Source organism: Eptesicus fuscus, chromosome 16 (assembly GCF_027574615.1).
Source record: "Eptesicus fuscus isolate TK198812 chromosome 16, DD_ASM_mEF_20220401, whole genome shotgun sequence".
Taxonomy (NCBI): Eukaryota; Metazoa; Chordata; class Mammalia; order Chiroptera; family Vespertilionidae; genus Eptesicus; species Eptesicus fuscus.
The window spans coordinates 51,402,830-51,419,964 of record NC_072488.1 but is presented as its reverse complement, the minus strand read 5'-3'; the positions used below and the strand labels follow the sequence as shown (position 1 = coordinate 51,419,964).

The 17,135-nt window shown below is 41.6% G+C and overlaps 1 long non-coding RNA gene across 2 annotated transcripts in view; it reads left to right on the top strand.

The window, feature by feature from the left end:
• Positions 1-17,135, top strand: part of LOC114228323 (uncharacterized) — a 61,080-nt gene that overhangs the window by 11,886 nt on the left and 32,059 nt on the right. For both annotated transcript variants that reach the window (XR_003614467.2, XR_008558553.1), the window contains exon 2: positions 722-1,251. This is a non-coding gene — a long non-coding RNA (uncharacterized LOC114228323). The remainder of the gene's footprint in view (positions 1-721; positions 1,252-17,135) is intronic.

Genomic DNA, 17,135 nt, shown 5'->3' with positions numbered 1-17,135 from the left:
GTAAGCGTGTATCAAATGTAAGAAATTAGGTGAACCGTTAGTTTTTACCCACAATCTCCCTTTATAATTGATTTTCCTCTTTTACAATAGTTCACTGAGTTCTTAAAGATGCATGCCTTCTCTTTAATGTCAGTGTTTAATTTCCTCCTGTATTTGTTCATTAATTTATTTATTCATTGAGTAAACCTTTTTTGAGCACCTACTGTGTTCCAGGGACAATACTAGGCAGTTTGCTACTACCTAATAAAAGAATATCAATCAAGACAAGTTAGCCTCTGCAATGTGACACTTGCAGCCTAATGAGGCATACAGACATTAAGTAAATCCATTGAGTGAAATGTTTTACTCTCTCTCTCTCTGTCTCTCTGTCTCTCTGTCTCTCTCTCTCTCTCTCTCTCATGATACATTTTAAGATATCTTTTATTGGGTTTATGTTCTAATGAACTCATAAAATAGGAAAACTATAATCACCTTTTTCAGTTTCAATTAACGTTGCTTCTTTTATGCCAAGAGCCCACATAAATGGATGTGGCATTTTTTTTTTTTCTTTTTCTCTTGCTCTCTTTTTGCAGTCTCTACCTCTAGTCTGAGATGGCTCCTTTTAAATCAAGAAGGCTCTTTGCAGCTCAATTTGCTGTATTCGTCAATCTTCCACAGGTGGCGGACATGCAACCAGTTCCAAACCCTAATGGATCTTATTTCTGTTACCCTTTCATGCCAGGTCCAGAATACTGCAGGCCTTCCGTGGAGGTGGCTTTGGAGAGCTTCTGACATCTCTGTCTGACAGGGAGCCACATCTGCTCTGCCTTTGTCCACTCACCAGGGACACACACAGGACATGCTGGGACATCATGTTCTGCATTATTTAGCAACGTGTGAGGAGGACACCCCCAGAGAATAAAGTAATTTTAAACTGGAAAAAATGATTAAGAATCACGGGCATGAAAGAAACAGCAGCAAGCAGATGTTGTAAAACACCAGTGAGGAGAAAAGGAAGGCGACAGCTGAGAGTGAATTGATTTTCCTCCTATGTCTTGCATCCTTACTCAATCACGCCAGATGGAGGAGCAATCACTAAGACATAAGGCCCTGTTGGTCCCCCTACTTTTCCCACAAGAGAACTGGCTGAAAATACCTTCCAAAAGCAGCAGAATGATAAAAGCAAATGCACTGTTTCATTTATTAATCAAGAGTCAATTTATCTTACTCATTTGAGACAGCAAGCCGTGGTGGAAAAAGAAAAATCTTCGGGTAAGAGAGACATGGCTTTGAATCCTAATTCTTTTACTTGCTACCTCTATGACCTTGCGTGAGTTTCTTTTCCTCTCTGAGCCTTAGTATTCACACTTACGGTAGATTAGGAGCTACCATTTGTTGAAACCTTACTTTGTACTGGTCATTAGGCTAATCACTTTATTTTATTGCCTCATTTAATCCTTCACAAAAAAAGGAAACCTTGAGGTACATATTATTAGCTGCTTTCTTCAAGAGAAAACAAACAGAAATGAATTTAAGGAATTGAATTAATTTTTAAGAGTTGGAAATCTAATGTAGAAGGTAGGTGCATGGATGATAGCATACGGAGTGCTTGGGTTCAAATCTCAGATTCATCAGATAAGCTTGGATATCTTTTTTTAACCTCTGTGTGACAGTTTATTCTTGGATAAAGGTGGGCATTGAATATATCTGCATCATATAATGGCTGTGAAGTCGGATGAGATAGTGTGTGTTTTAGTATTATTCCTGAAACAAGGTAAGTCTTCAATATAAATTAATCAATATTATGTGTAATATACTAGAGGCCTGATGCATGGATTCATGCACTGGTAGGGTCCCTCGGCCTGGCCTGCGGGGATTGAACTGAAACCAGCTCTCTGACATCCCCCAAGGGGTCCAGGATTGCAACAGGGCATTTCTTGGGTGATGCACCCTGAAATCGGGCTCCCTCCTCCCTGGTTTTGGGTGCGTCACCCGAGAATTGCAGCTGCCAAATCACCGCAGCTTGGCAGCTCCTGCGTTGAACGTCTGCCCCCTGGTGGTCAGTGTGTGTCATAGCTACCAGTCGGACGGTCCAATGGTTGGATGGTTGCTTAAGCTTTTATATATATAGATTGAGGAGGAATATAGGGGGCAACCTCGCGGGGGGGCGGGGGGAGGCCTAGCAATCTGAATCTGTGCCGGTGACCGGTGTCCTAGTGCACATTCTTGTTAGCCTATAATTAAGTGACTGCCCCTTCCTTAGGCAATAGTCTGTTTTCCTGGGTGCTCCCAGTTTGCAGGGGCCACGGGCTGGGAATTTGGCAGCTTGGCTGGGGCGGGGGAGGGGGGTCGCTAGTGCCACCCAGGCCAGGCATTTAGATCCAATGTTACTTCCCCATTCTAACTGACTCAGGAGGGGCTGTGAAAGCCCTCCACAAAAGCTTGGTAGTTAGGAAACAGATAGGAAACAAATACATTTAAGGGGTGATCTCATTGTATTAGCTGTTCAGGCTTTGCATCTTCGAACCCCTGAGCCAGCAGTGCTGCTTTAAATAAAGGGTTTTTCCTGCATATCTGAGTACTTGTTGTGTATTTTCCGGTTGCCTGATAAATTCTGCAACAATATATTAATAAATTATTATTATTTCATTTTATTATGCTGGATGATTCAGTATATATAAAAAAAAATCTAACTCACAGATCTAAATTTAAACCCAAATCTGTATGACTCCAAATCCCTCACTCTAGTCGTCAACAGTGAGTGCTCTTATGAGAGTCAATTGTCATAGTACAGAGAAATCTCAACTCATATTAGGTGTTAAATACTTTCTTATTCTGCCTAGAATCTCCTTTTTTCTTTCTAATTGCCAAGAGAATAAAACCTTATATTTGACAATAACTACACCTCTCTCTTTCAATTTTGTATGCAAACATCTCCAATTACCATTGCATTTCTGAGTTAGTTCTTTGTCAAACTATTTTAGGATTTTTAGGATGCCTTATCCTTGTTCTACCCTGTAAATATTGATATTTAGGGTACTAACTTAGCCAAACCCTCTCTTGCTTCTTCTTCTTCCCTTATACCAATTATAAGTCAACTGCGCAGTCAAAACAAAAATTCCAGACTTACTAAGAAGAGATTTTATTTGTAAGAATATTATAAGAAGTGGGGGAAGGGTCTTTTGTGCTGGGGCCTTGAGGACTATTGCAGCAAAGAGAACACTGAGACCACAGGATATGCAAATTTATCAAGGTAAATGCTTCTGTTTTTGTTTTTTTTTATAGGAAGGATCAGACAAGGGTAAAAGAACCAGGTGTGGGGAAGTGAGATGAGTAGGAGTGGCAAGAATAAACACTAGATTAGATAATGTTTTATCCTGAGGCCACCCTCATACTACATCAGAGTGAGGGTGACCCAAAGACCAGGATCTTGGGGCAAGGAGACACTCTTAAACAATGGGTAACAGGCATTTTGTTATGCTTGATTAGCAAAAACAGCTGTTTTTATCATTTATCAGGCAAAGGATGGAAATGTGGAAGGTCTGTATCTAGTTTGTACCTTTGCTTCTTTTCTTTTTTGTTAACCTTCACCTGAGGATATATATATTTTTTTTTCATTAATTTTTTTAAGTGAGTGGAAGAGCTCTAACTGGTTTGGCTCAGCGGATAGAGCGTCGGCCTGCGGACTGAAGGGTCCCAGGTTCAATTAAGGTCAAGGGCATGGACCTTGGTTGCAGGCACATCCCCAGTGGTGGGGGGGGGGGGGGGGTGCAGGAGGCAGCAGATCAATGTTTCTAACTCTATCCCTCTCCCTTCCTCACTGTAAAAAATCAATTATATATATATATATATATATATATATATATATATATATATATATATATATATATCTAGAGAGAGAGAGAGAGAGAGAGAGAGAGAGAGACAGAGAGAGACAGAGAGAGAGAGAGAGAGAGAGAGAGGAAGAGAGGGAGAGAGAAAGAAAAAGAGAAATATGATGTGAGAGAAACACATTGATTGGTTGCCTCTGGCACACACTCCCAGCAGGGTGGGAAGAAGGGAGAACCACACAACTCAGGTACATGCCCTTGCCAGGAATTGAACCCGTGGAACTTTGGTGCATGGCTAAAGCTCTAACCACTTAGCACACTAGGCCAGGGCTTTGCTTCTTTTCTTGGTGACACCACCAAAAATGACAGTTAAAAATTGTGCAGAGGACCTGAATAGACACTTCTCCCAAAAAACCATAATAATAGCCAACAGATATATGAGAAAATGATCAGCTTCACTAGCTATTAAGGAAATGAAAATCAAAACAACAATGAAATACCACCTCACACCTGTTAGAATGGCCATTATCCACAAGACAAATAGTAACTGTTGGAAAGGTTGTATAGAAAAAGAAACCCTCAATCACTGCTGGTGAGAATATAAATGGGTACAGCCAAATGAAAAACAATAGAAAGATTCCTCAAAAAATTAAGAATAGAATTACCACATGACCCAGCAACTTATCTTCTGGATGTCTACCCCCAAAACATGAAAACCTTTATTTGCACATATATGCACACCTGTATTCATTGCAACACTATTCATGGTGGCTAAGACATGAAGAAAATCCAACTGCCCCTTGATAGAGGACTGGATAAAGATATGGTACACTGAGAGTCTGATTGTCTTGCATTTCTTCATGATGCAAATGCATTATTTTTTCTGATGAAATGGGTATATAAAAGCAGCTGCTGTTATAGAAGTAATTGCATTCCCTTCCGGCCGCACATTTTTGGCTATGGGTAAGGAGAGACATAAACTGCCTTTACTTCCATCTTCAAACTATGAAATAAGATAGATATTCTCTTTACTCCTGAAAGAGAAGAAAACTGAAACCATTCTCTGTCATCCTGTGTAATTAAGAATAGAATGGAGCCCAGCTGATGTGGCTCAGTGGTTAAGGGTCAACCTATGAATAGGAGGTCATGCCAGGTGGTGGGCTTGATCCCCAGTGGGGGGCATGCAAGAGGCAGCTGATCAATGATTCTCTCTCATTATTGATGTTTCTATTTCTCTCTCCCTCTCCCTCCCTCTCTGAAATCAATAAAAATATATTTTAAAGAAAAGGACAGAAATGAGAGGAATGGAAACGAAAGGGAGGAGAGGGGAGGAAAGAAGGAAGATTAGATAGAAAAATGAAAAAGAGAGAAAAAACACTTTTTACCTATGTACTTGACACTTAAGCTAATTGGTCTCTGGCACATTGACTTAGGCAAGAGTCACCTTCTATGCTGCAGCAGGAAGGACTGCTAATCACCATGTCCTTTGAAACATAATTCAAGAACCCCCTGAGAGATTTCAAATCATTATCTGACTGCATGCCTAGCTGTAATTAATGGCTGTTTGTAAAGACTCTGAAGATGAAAAGCACCTTAATTGGAGTAACTCTCAATCATGCAGAAGCAGAAAATCCTATATAATAAAAGGGTAATATGCAAATTGACCCTAAAAGCAGAACGACCTGGAACGACTGGTCGTTATGACTTGCAATGACCACCAGGGGGCAGAAGCTCAATGCAGGAGCTGCCCCTGTGGTCAGTGCACTCCCACAGAGGGAGCTCCGCTCAGCCACAAGCTGGGCTGATGTCTGACGGTGGCTTATGCTGGCAAGTGGACATCCCCCAAGGGGTCCCGGACTGTGAAAGGGCTCAGGCTGGGCTGAGGGATACCACAAGTACACAAATTTTCATGCATCAGGCCTCTAGTCTAAAATAAATGGAAATATTAGAACATAAATAGATTGCAGCCACAGAAAGTAATTATTTTGTTTGTTTCTTGGAATTCTAGTTAATGTTTCAAAACTAAAAAAAATATTTGATATATTTGGATATAGCTGTATTCATGACCCATGGGACATAATAATCAAAGCTGTGACTTGGTGGTTTGACTGTCACCTACCCTGACATACGTCCTTTCTATGTAAGAAAAGGAAAACTTGTTTGATTATAATTTGTAGGAGTAAATGAATATCTCTTGGCTTTTTGCCTCTCCCAGAGAAGAAGGAAGTAGGAGTTTGTTTTCCATTCCAAAATGAAAGAGTAGAGGTTGCTAAATAAAGGGCTCAGAATAAAAAGGAGAACTGGGCATCTTATTCACTAGATTAAAAAAAAAAAGGGGGGGGTGTATTTCCAGTGTGGCTCAATGATTGAGTATTAACCTATGTACTAGGAGGTCATGGTTCAATTCCTGGTCAGGGCACATGCCTGGTTTTATGGCTGGATCCCCAATAGGGGGTGTGCAGGAGGCAGCCAATTAACAAATATCTCTCATCGTTGATGTTTCTATCTCTCTCTCTCCCCCGCCCCCTTCCTCTCTGACATCAATAAAAAAAGTATTTTTAAAAAGCGACCATCTGTCTGTGATCACCAGGTTTGGTAAGATTATAGGAGATTGGCAAATATAAAGGCATACACACATTTACAGACACTTGGGGATTTAGAGGGTTTTGTAACAATAAAAGTATTGTTTTTTTCCCTGCTGAGCCCTGAAGTCAGGAGCCTGAAAAGAGCAGAGAGCAATACTAGGAAAAAGAGAGGAAGCAACAAATAATAGACTGAATTATTTATCAGGGCAAATGTTCTCCACATTAACTGGCCCTGTATGTGTTTCTCATACAACTTACGCATAAAAGGAGGATAGTTTCATTTTTATTTTAGGGTGTACACTTTAGAAATCATGCTGCACGTTGCAGCCATATTCTTTCATAATCCTTAGTGTTATACCTAATCAATAATATAAGCCTCATTTCATTACACCTGCCTGAGGAATTCGTTCCAGAAATTAGTTTTTGTCCCATTTCTCCTTTGCCAGACCATGTGCAGTTGTTTTTTTTATACCTTTATATAGATTAATTACTAATAACTGAAAGGATACTATCACAATGTCAATAGACCTGTGTCAGCAGGTAGAATGGTCTTCTGTCGGCTTGGCAGATTTTCTCACAATCACCAAGGAAACCTCCTCCTGCCATTGCACAGTGGCTGATGCAGCAGCTCCTCCTGGCAGCCCTGATGACGATTCCGAGCTGGCTTTCTGATCTACCTAAGACCCAGGGTGCCCCTGTCCACTTCCTTCGTGTTTTTCAGTTTTTATGGTATTACAAAGCTGTCAAATATTTTCTCCTCTAATAAATAGGGAGCAAAGATGGGCCAGTGAAATCAGATCCTGGTAGAACTACACACAAATGCAAACTCTGGCCCTGACTACTGCCCCGGGGACACTGATTGGTATCTCAGCCCAGCATGGGAAGGACGAGGATGACCTTGCCATGAAATATGTACAGTAAGTCTTTTCAATGGGAAACGGTGAGGTTTCTTGCCAACAAATTCCAATTTCTCACTGTAAAGGTAAAGATATATGTGCCCTTCTAGGAGTTTGTTTTGTTTTGTTTTTCTTTTAAAAATATATTTTTATTGATTTCAGAGAGGAAGGGAGAGGGGAAGAGGGATAGAAACATCAATGATGACAGAGAGTCACTGATTGGCTGCACCTCCCACACTGGGGATCGAATTGAATCTGGGACCCTTCAGTTCGCAGGCTGATGCTCTATACACTGAGCCAAACAGGCCTGGGCTCTCTTCACGTTCTCCCAGGTCCACTGCAAATAAATCATTCACCCCGGGGCTGGGATCAAATGTGTAGTCAAGAGATAGAGCTCGCGGGGAGCAGGAATCAGGCGAACTGGGTGGTAGGTTTGCTCCTGCAAAGACTGTAACCCTCGCTCCATGGGGCGGGCATCCTGGCCAGGCTGGCGCCCGAGGTGGGGTCGCCTTGTTCTCAGCAATGACATTGCAGCTTCTGGGCAGGAGGCAGGTGTTTCTTGAGATGGCTCGGCCAAGATGCTTGACCCAGCCAGGTGAGCACCTCCCAGCATCTCCTGTTTTGTTTTAATATACAATATTTTTATTGATTCCAGAGAGGAACGGAGAGGAGAGAGAGACAGAAACATCAATGATGACAGAAAATCATTGATTGGCTGCCTCCTGCAAACCCTATACTGGGGATCAAGCCTGAAATGAGGGCATGTGCCCTGACTGGGAATAGAACCATTACCTCTTGATTCATGGGTTGACACTCAACCACTGAGCAACACTGGCTGGCTCTAGGAGTTTTTAATGGCAAAATATTAAGTTTCAGTGAGTTTATATCCATATGCATGTGTGTAAGCAAAGTCTTTGAAACAAGCTTTGAAAACTACAGTAGCACTTCTACATTTCCTATGTACTGAAAGCAAAAGCTTGACCTAACTCCATTAGTAAATTATCTCTCTATGCAAAACTCTCATATGATTTTGTAATTATTAAGCATTAATCAGTTTCCACCCACATTCTATAGTTTTATATATGTTTTAAAGATATGGAAATACTACAAGATTCTGCTTTCTGTTACAGATTTCAGGAGGTAAAATTCTGTGATACTTTTTCTAAAAAGGTGAAACTAGTATAAGTGTTAGATTATAAAAGACATGGGTTCATTTTGGACTTTGTTACATAATAACCTCTTTGACCTTCAATTTACTCATTAATAACAGAAGAAGCATATGATTTTTCTCACCAATTTGTTGTAAAAATTAAATTTTGTGCCATAAATAGGTAACATATATTAATATTATTTGTGATTTTAGTTTTATTTTATAATGCCTAGCATGAAATCAGATAATTTGATTTCATTATAGTAAATTTTTTATATATATTTTTATTGATTTCAGAGAGGAAGGGAGAGGGAGAGAGAGATAGAAACATCAATGATAAGACTCATTGATTGTCAGCCTCCTGCATGCTCCCTACTGGGGATCGAGCCTGCAACCCAGGAAATGTGCCCTTGACCAGAATCAAACCCGGACTTTCAGTCTGCAGGCCAATGTTCTAGCCACTAAACCAAACCAGCTAGGGCCATTAAAGTAAATTTTTAGTGAATAATCTACCATCTTCTTTCTCCCATTTGACCTGTTCAGGTTGAGGAAACTGATTTCTTCGGCAAACATTTATTGAGAGTCAATGATGCACAATACAATAACCCCAGACATTTTAGGCATTAAAAAGGTGAATAAGAAATTGATCTGTACTTAGAAGTTGTAAAAATTCAGTGTAAAATATAGCATGAACCCATATATATTTTTCATACAGAGTAGAACAAAAAATGCTACACAAAGCAAAAAAAAGATTAGAGTTTGGAATTCTGAAAAAAAAAAAAAAGTGAAAGGAGAGTAATTTCAAACTGGAAGGATATGGAAATTAGATAAGTCACTCAGGAAAGAAGAAAGTGAGCTGAGTCTAAATGTGGAGAGTGTGTAGGCATGAGTAAATAGGATATACTTAGGAAATTCTAGGTGTAGAGGAGAGCATGGAAAAAGGCAGCATGAAAACCTTGAATGTAAATAGGAAACAGCAAAATATCTATTTTTTTTTCCCTGAAGGAGACACGTGGAAGAGTAAATTAATAGGAACAAATATTGAAATATAGGCTGTAGGTGAGTTTATAGGGTTTCCTAAATATCAGTATACTGTTTTTATTTGTTTGCTTCTAATCTTAGGCATGAGATAGTCAGTCTACAAGGTGGCCTCTGACAGCCCTGGCTCGTATTGTCCACGGGTTAGTGTGTTGTCCCATACCCCGAAGGGTCTTGGATTCGATTCAAGGTAAAGGGCACTTACCTGGCTTGCAGGTTTGATCCCCAGTCCTGGTCGAAACACGTGAAGGAGGCAACCAAGCCATGTTTCTCTCTCACATCAATGCTTCTCTCTTTTCCCTTCTTCCTCCCTTTGATTCTTTCTAAAAAGTAAATGAGGGGGGAAAATATATATATATATCTTAGAGTGAGGATTAAAAATAATAATAATGGTCTCTAACAAGCCTTCCCTGCTGTTATTCACTCCTTACATATTTCCCTTCCACATTAAAATAGGGCTAGCCCAATTTGATCCACATTGAACAGTGAATGACACCACATGTCGTTTGAGTTTAGGTAGTAAAAGTCACTGGTCTGTTGCTTTGGTCTCTAGCTATATATATAGTGACCAATTAGAGATAGAGTCAATGAATATAGAGAGGGGTGGCTTTCATTCTGCCATAGCTTGTCATTGCCCTCAAATGCCACCAGTAATTAGGGGAAAACATATAAGAATATTAGTCTTAGAGGAGAGTAGGAAACCAGAGAGCACTTATTACTTAACTACAGATCTTCAGGTTGTCCGGATCCTGTTGAACTTTATTATATACTAGAGGCCTGGTGCAAGAAATTTGTGCACTGGGGTGGGGGTCCCTCAGCCCAGCCTGTGCCCTCTTGCAGTCTGGGACCCCTCGCTCCTTACCAACTACCTGCTCACTGCTCTTTAGGACTCAGGCCACTGCTCCTTCTTAGTGCTGGAGGTGGGAGAGGCTCCCGCCACTGCTGCTGAGATTGCCAGCCATGAGCCCAGCTTCTGGTTGCGTGGTGCTACCCCTGTGGGAGAGCACTGATCACCAGGGGGCAGCTCCTGCATTGAGTGTCTTCCCCCTGGTGGTCAGTGCACATCATAGCGACTGGTCATTCTGCCATAACGGTTGCTTAAGCATTTATTATATAGACTAGTGGCCCAGTGCATGAAATTCGTGCATGAAGGGGGGTGTTCCCTGAGCCCAACCTACACCATCTCCAATGGGGGACCCCTTGCGGATGTCCGACTGCTGGTTTAGGCCTGATCCCAAAGGACAGTTGGACATCCCTTTTGAAATCTAGGACCACTGGCTCCTAACCACTCACCTGCCTGCCTGCCTGATCACCCATAACCCCTCTGCCTGCCTGCCTGATCGCCCCTAACTGCCCTCCTCTGCTGGCCTGATCTCGCCCCCAACTGCCCTCCCCTGCCGGCCTGATCTCACCCCCACTTCCCTCTTCTGCCGGCCAATTTGGTTCTGATTGGTCAGTTTCTATGCCTGTCAGCGTCTCTGGGCCTATCAAAGGGGCCTGATCAGAAAGGCGAGGCTGATCAGCAGCCCAGGTGGAGGCCTGGAGAGAAATGTAAGCACGGTTGCTGGCCCGGCCCAGAGAGAAAGAGAGAGGCAAGTGCTGATCAACAACTGCCACACAAGCTACGGATCAGACCCTGCTCCTCTCTTCAGGCCTCTCTCTGGGCCTGATTTGCAGCCCCCTCAGCAGTCAGTTCTGGGTGACCACACCTGCAGCTGCAGGACTGACTTCTGGTTGCTCGAGCCTCTGGTCATGACAGACCCAGGGTTTTATATATTAGGATGATTAGGATATTATTATATCTAGTACTAGAGGTGCGGTGCACAAAATTGTGCATGGGGAGAGGGGGGTCCCCTCAACCCAGCCTGCACCCTCTCCAATCCGGGACCCCTTGGGGGATGTTTGACTACTGGTTTTGACCAGATTCCAGGGATTGGGCCAAAACTGGTAGTTAGACATCCCTCTCACAATCCGGGACCACTGGCTCCTAACTGCCCCCCCTGCCAGCCTGATCACCCCTTCACCCCTTACTGCCTCTGCCTGCCAGCCTGATCGCCCACAACTGCCCCCCCACCAGCCTAGTTGCCCCTTAGTACCCCCCTCGCTAGCCTTGTCACCCCCATCTGCCCCCCCACCAGCCTTGTCTCCTCCAACTGCCCCCCTTGCTGGCCTGGTTGCCCCTCACTGCCTCTCTCTGCCGGCCTGGTCACCCCACGTAGCCTGTTGGTCAGTCATTTGGTCATCCCTTGCTAACCCCCCTGCCTGCCTGGTCACCCCACACAGCCTGCTGATCAGTCGTTTGGTTGTCCCTCTCAAACCCCCCTGCTGGCCTGGTTGCCCCTTGCAGCCTGCTGTTCAGTTGTTACTGTGAGGGTGTCATGACCAATTTGCATATTACCCTTTTATTAGTATAGATTCCTAGGTTATGTTTGGAACCTAGGAAATGTAAGGAAGTGATTCATAGTGATGCTAACCTACTCCAGAACTAGACCAAGCTGCTGAGTTCCTATTTTTAAAAAATATATATATATATTATTTAATTAATTTTTACAGAGAGGAAGGGAGAGAGATAAAGAGTTAGAAACATCAATGAGAGAGAAATACTGATCAGCTGCCTCCTGCATTCCCCCTACTGGAGATCGAGCCCACAACTAAGATACAGGCCCTTGACCAGAATTAACCCTTTGCACTCACTTGCTTTTTTCTCGATTCCTTTATTCTACTCGGGATTTAATTTTTTAAATACCCCAGATTTTACAAAGTGTGGCAGTAGAATAAAAAACTGGAGTTTCTTTTCAAACAAACTTATTTATTTGGATTTTTTTATATTTCAAATTATTGATACATTCAAAGAGTAATTTTAATCTAGACATCCAAGTGCAAAAGGTTAAACCTTGGACCCTTCAGTCCGCAGGCCAATGCTCTATCGAATGAGCCAAACTGGTTAGGGCTTGAATTCCTATTCTGAGACATATTGCTAGAGAAGAGCATTAGTGTTTTCTTCTACCACCTATAGAGAACATTACATAGTTAATGTTCTCTAACCTCAGGTTTCTTTGATTCCAAATCTTGATATTATATGACTCTCCAGTAAGTCCTGAGTTTCTCTTTTCTAGACACTTGTTATTTTCCAGGATCCAATTGGCTTTATATTTTTTGAATTCTAAATCTCAGACATCTGATTCAACCTCTTCCACAAGCCTGGGCAATTTCACAGCATATTCCCATATGTAACATCTCAAGTGTAATTTCTTAACTTTTATTTTATTTTTTGCTCATAAATTATATATTTGACAAACATGATTCAAGGGTTAATTCAAATGCATTTGTAAGAGCCTTCTAAAATGATAAAATAGCCATGTTTCTCTTACTTGATACTAAGGCACTACCTCAGATTTTCCTGTGTGCATATTTGGGAAAGCAGGAAATTTGGGGAGAATAAATTAAACATCAAATAATAAAAATCCCATCATTAGTCTTTCGTGGAATTCCAGGGATATGCAATCTTGATAAAGTAAAAATACCTATGGCCTCAATTTTATCTTTAAAACAGGTGTCAGAAGAACGCAGTAGAAGGAAACTTAAGATTATATGTAAGAGTGCTTTGCAATTGATAAAACACCTTATAAAAATGTTTGCTATAGTTATTGTTATTTTTATCATTCCAAAATATATATCAATTTCTTCTAATAAGCAAATCAACTGCAATAAAACACAGCACCTTGAAAGTACAAACTTTGGAAATCCTTATGAACTCTGCACTGCCCTACCTTCTCTTTTACTTCCTGCCAAACAAACTTACCAACTCACCATAAAAATCTTCACTGTAGGCTTACCAAATTCTGGTTTAGGACTGAGTATATAATCTATGTGTTGGAAATATCTCCACAATTATGCGGTAATAAGATCTTAGAGAACAAGAATGTGTCTAAACCACAATTCCCGCCTAATTCAGGAACACTGATTCAGGAGTTAGGCTGCCTAAATTTGAATCCTGTCCTGATCAGTCATTAACTGTTGCAAAAATATCTTAATATGGCCTTGCTTGTTTTTTGTAATGTTTATTTGAGGAATAATAACTTTGTAGAATTTTTAAAAGATTAAAATTTTAATATAGGTAACTCTTAAGAAGAGTGTTGATAGTCAATTCTCTGTAATATTTTCCTGTATTATCATTTCCAGAATAATAGGTCATCATATACTAGTGGGCTCTATAAATACTATATAATGATAAAGGTAACTTCATAGTGATATTTAAATGTTCTTAAAAAGTGAACAGAGTAATTATAAACAAAAAGAGAGGAGAATTCTACTACAAATGAAAACAAAAACTTTGCAAAAACAATGAAATATAATAAAATAATGTGTGTAAATTCCCTGGTTGGCATGCCACAAATGGACTCCAGAACATGTACTGAACAGAAGTACAGGTGCAAACTAAGTTGATGTGTTAGCCCTGATTATAAAAATTAAAAGCCAAATATCTGTCATACTCCCTGAACTTTAAAATTCTCACTTGTAAAAACTGTTTCCTAACATTGTTAACTCTTTCCAACATCTCCACCTTCTGATCAATATTTCTAGGACAATGAGATCAATATGAAACCTAGACTAAAATCCTTAATATGAAAGCTTGATTGGGTGACTTAAGATACTGGTTTCCAACCACTGGCTCGGGCTTTCCAGGACTCAACTCTCTAATGTGTGTACCCAGTGGCAGATGGACCTCGAGATGATAGGCATCAGTTTAGCAATAGGCAAAGATAAATTAGCAACATAATCTCATCATGCCTTTTCAAATAGCTTCATATGTTTCAAGCTGGGTCAATGTCTATATATATGCATACGGAGTGGCCAGATTATTATGATCTTTGAACGCATAATAATCTGGCCACCCAGTGTATAAACTATATATATTAGAGGCTCAGTGCATGAATTTGTGCATGGGTGGGGTCTAGCCAGTCTGGCCAGGTGGAGGGGATATGGGCAGTTGGCCGGCCTGCCTACTGATCAAACTCCTGGTCAAGGGGACAATTTCCATATTAGCCTTTTATTATATAGGATACACACTGAGTGGCCAGATTATTATGCGTTCAGAGATCATAACAATCTGGCCAGTTAGTGCGTGTGTATGTATATATATACTAGAGGCCCGGTGCATAAAATTTGTACACGGGGGCGGGGGGATATCCCTCAGCCCAGCCTACACTCTCTCCAATCTGGGACCCCTTGACCGACCGCCCAGTAGGATTGGGCCTAAACGGGCAGTCAGACATCCCTCTCACAATCCAGGACTGCTGGCTCCCAATTGCTCGCCTGCCTGCCAGCCTGATGACCCCCTAACCACTCCCATGCCTACCTGATTGATGCCTAACTGCTCCCCTGCCAGCCTTTTTGCCCCTAACTGCCCTCCCCTTCAGGCCTGGTCACCCCTAACTGCCCTCCCCTGCAGGCCTGGTCCCTCCAACTTCTCTCCCTTGCAGGCCTGGTCCCTCTCAACTGCCCTCACCTACTGGCCCAGTCACCCCCAACTTCCCTCCTTTGCCAGCCTGGTCACCCCTAACTGCCCTCCCCTGCAGGCCATCTTGTGGTGACCATATTGTGTCCACATGGGGGCAGGATCTTTGACCACATGGGGGCAGCCATCTTGTGTGTTCTAGTGATGGTCAATCTGCATATTACTTTTTTATTAGATAGGATAGAGGCCTGGTGCATGGGTGGGGGCCAGCTGGTTTGCCCTGAAGGGTGTCCCAGATCAGGGTGGGGATTCCCTTGGGGTGTGGGGCAGCCTGGGCGAGGGGCCTGTGGTGGTTTGCAGGCCAGCCATGCCCCCCTTGTGACCCAAGTGAAGGCCCTGGTATCTGGGGTTTATTTATCTTCTATAATTGAAACTTTGTAGCCTGGAGTGGAGGCCTAGGCTGGCCAGGGCTGCAGAAACTTGGATTCCTCCATCGCCGGGGGCAACCCTAGCTTCCTGCTCTTCCAGCTCCATAGCTGCCGCCATTTCTGTTGGAATTTATTTACCTTCTATAATTGAAACTGTGTAGCACTGAGTTTAGGCGTAGGCCAGCAAGGACAGGCAGAAAGCTTGGCTTCCTCTATTGCTGGGGAAACCCAAGCCTCCCTCCTGCTCTCTGTGGCCATAGCCAACTTGGTTGGTTTATTTGCATATTTGCTCCTGATTGGCTGGTGGGTGTGGCTGGTGGGCATATCTTGTGGGTGTAGCGGAGGTATAGTCAATTTGCATATTACTCTTTTATTAGATAGGATATATACCCCCTGAATTTTTAGCCTCACAAATTATAGGAGTGCTAAATCTATAAGAAATTGATGTGGAAATTAGGAGGCAGCCAGAACTTAGTATGGTGCTGAACATGAGAGAAATCAAGGAAAACAAGATTGATTATTAAAACAAATTATTAAGGCAGTCAGAAGTGGGTTTAATAAGCTCCAGGTAAACCATCTGAAACATGGGAAGGAGCAAATTGAGTCTCTAAGTGTGGGATTGCATACCAAAGGATAGCTTCACCTTCCTTAAGAACAGTCTCAGTAATTTAACATGTCAGAGAGATTTTAATGATACACTTACTGCAGTTTTAATTAATTTTTTCATCCATATGAAAGCACTCAATTAATGCTTTACCTCCTCCCCATATGCTCTAAGATTTGCTAGTTACATTTCAATATAATGCATCGTTGCAGTGGAAGAATGTTAAGAGTGGGTTTTATTTTCTTGTTTTAACACCTGAGATCAAGACAATATAATATTTTTGAGGACTCTGATTTGCTTAACAGGATGGAGAAGGACACAATACCTACTGTGTTACTGGTTCTTAGTCACAGGTGATTTTGCCCCCTTCCTCTATGGATATTTGTGAATGTCCAGAGACATTTTGGGTGCTGCAACTGGAACCACGCTACTGGCATCTAGAGGGTATAAGGCAGGGGAGCTACTAAGTAACCTGCAATGCAAATACAGCCCCCCACAACAATGAGTTATCATAAACAAAATGCTAGCAGTGCTGAAATTGACAATCGATATTAGATGGAAGATTAATGCTGCTTCAATTTATTGAAACATTTGCTTTATACTGAATAAACCCCGTTTTTTCTGATTGTATACAAATGATAGGTGCTTTGTCGAAAATATCTGTTTCAATGAAGATTGAATGATCTAGTTCAATTGAATACTACTCTGTAATAGGGCAAGGCAGAGGTGGATAGGAAAGCTTAGCATTCTACCTCTAAGAAAGAAGGCAGAGGTGGATAGGAAAGGAGGAAAGCTTAGCATTCTACCTTTCTGAAAGAAGCTTAGCATTCTACCTCTACGTATTCAAATTGAAGAAAAGGAAATAGAGATGTGAGTTAAAAAAAAACTGATCATTTTGAAAATGATCATAAAAAAGGTAGGAATTCAGGTTGAGAATGACCAACTTTTATAACCGAAAGATTTAAGGAGGAATTTAAATTTTGGCCTAATTTGCATTGAGCAAACAAATGTTTGTGTGTGTGTTTTTTTTTTGTTTTTTTTTAAGTAAATACTTATGGGTCTTCAGCTTACCACAAGTGTGAGGAGTTTCAGCTGAAGAGGGTCAGCAAGGAGGGCTTATATCTCTTTTCTAGTAACCATTTCTTTTGTTCTCAGCATGTCTATTAA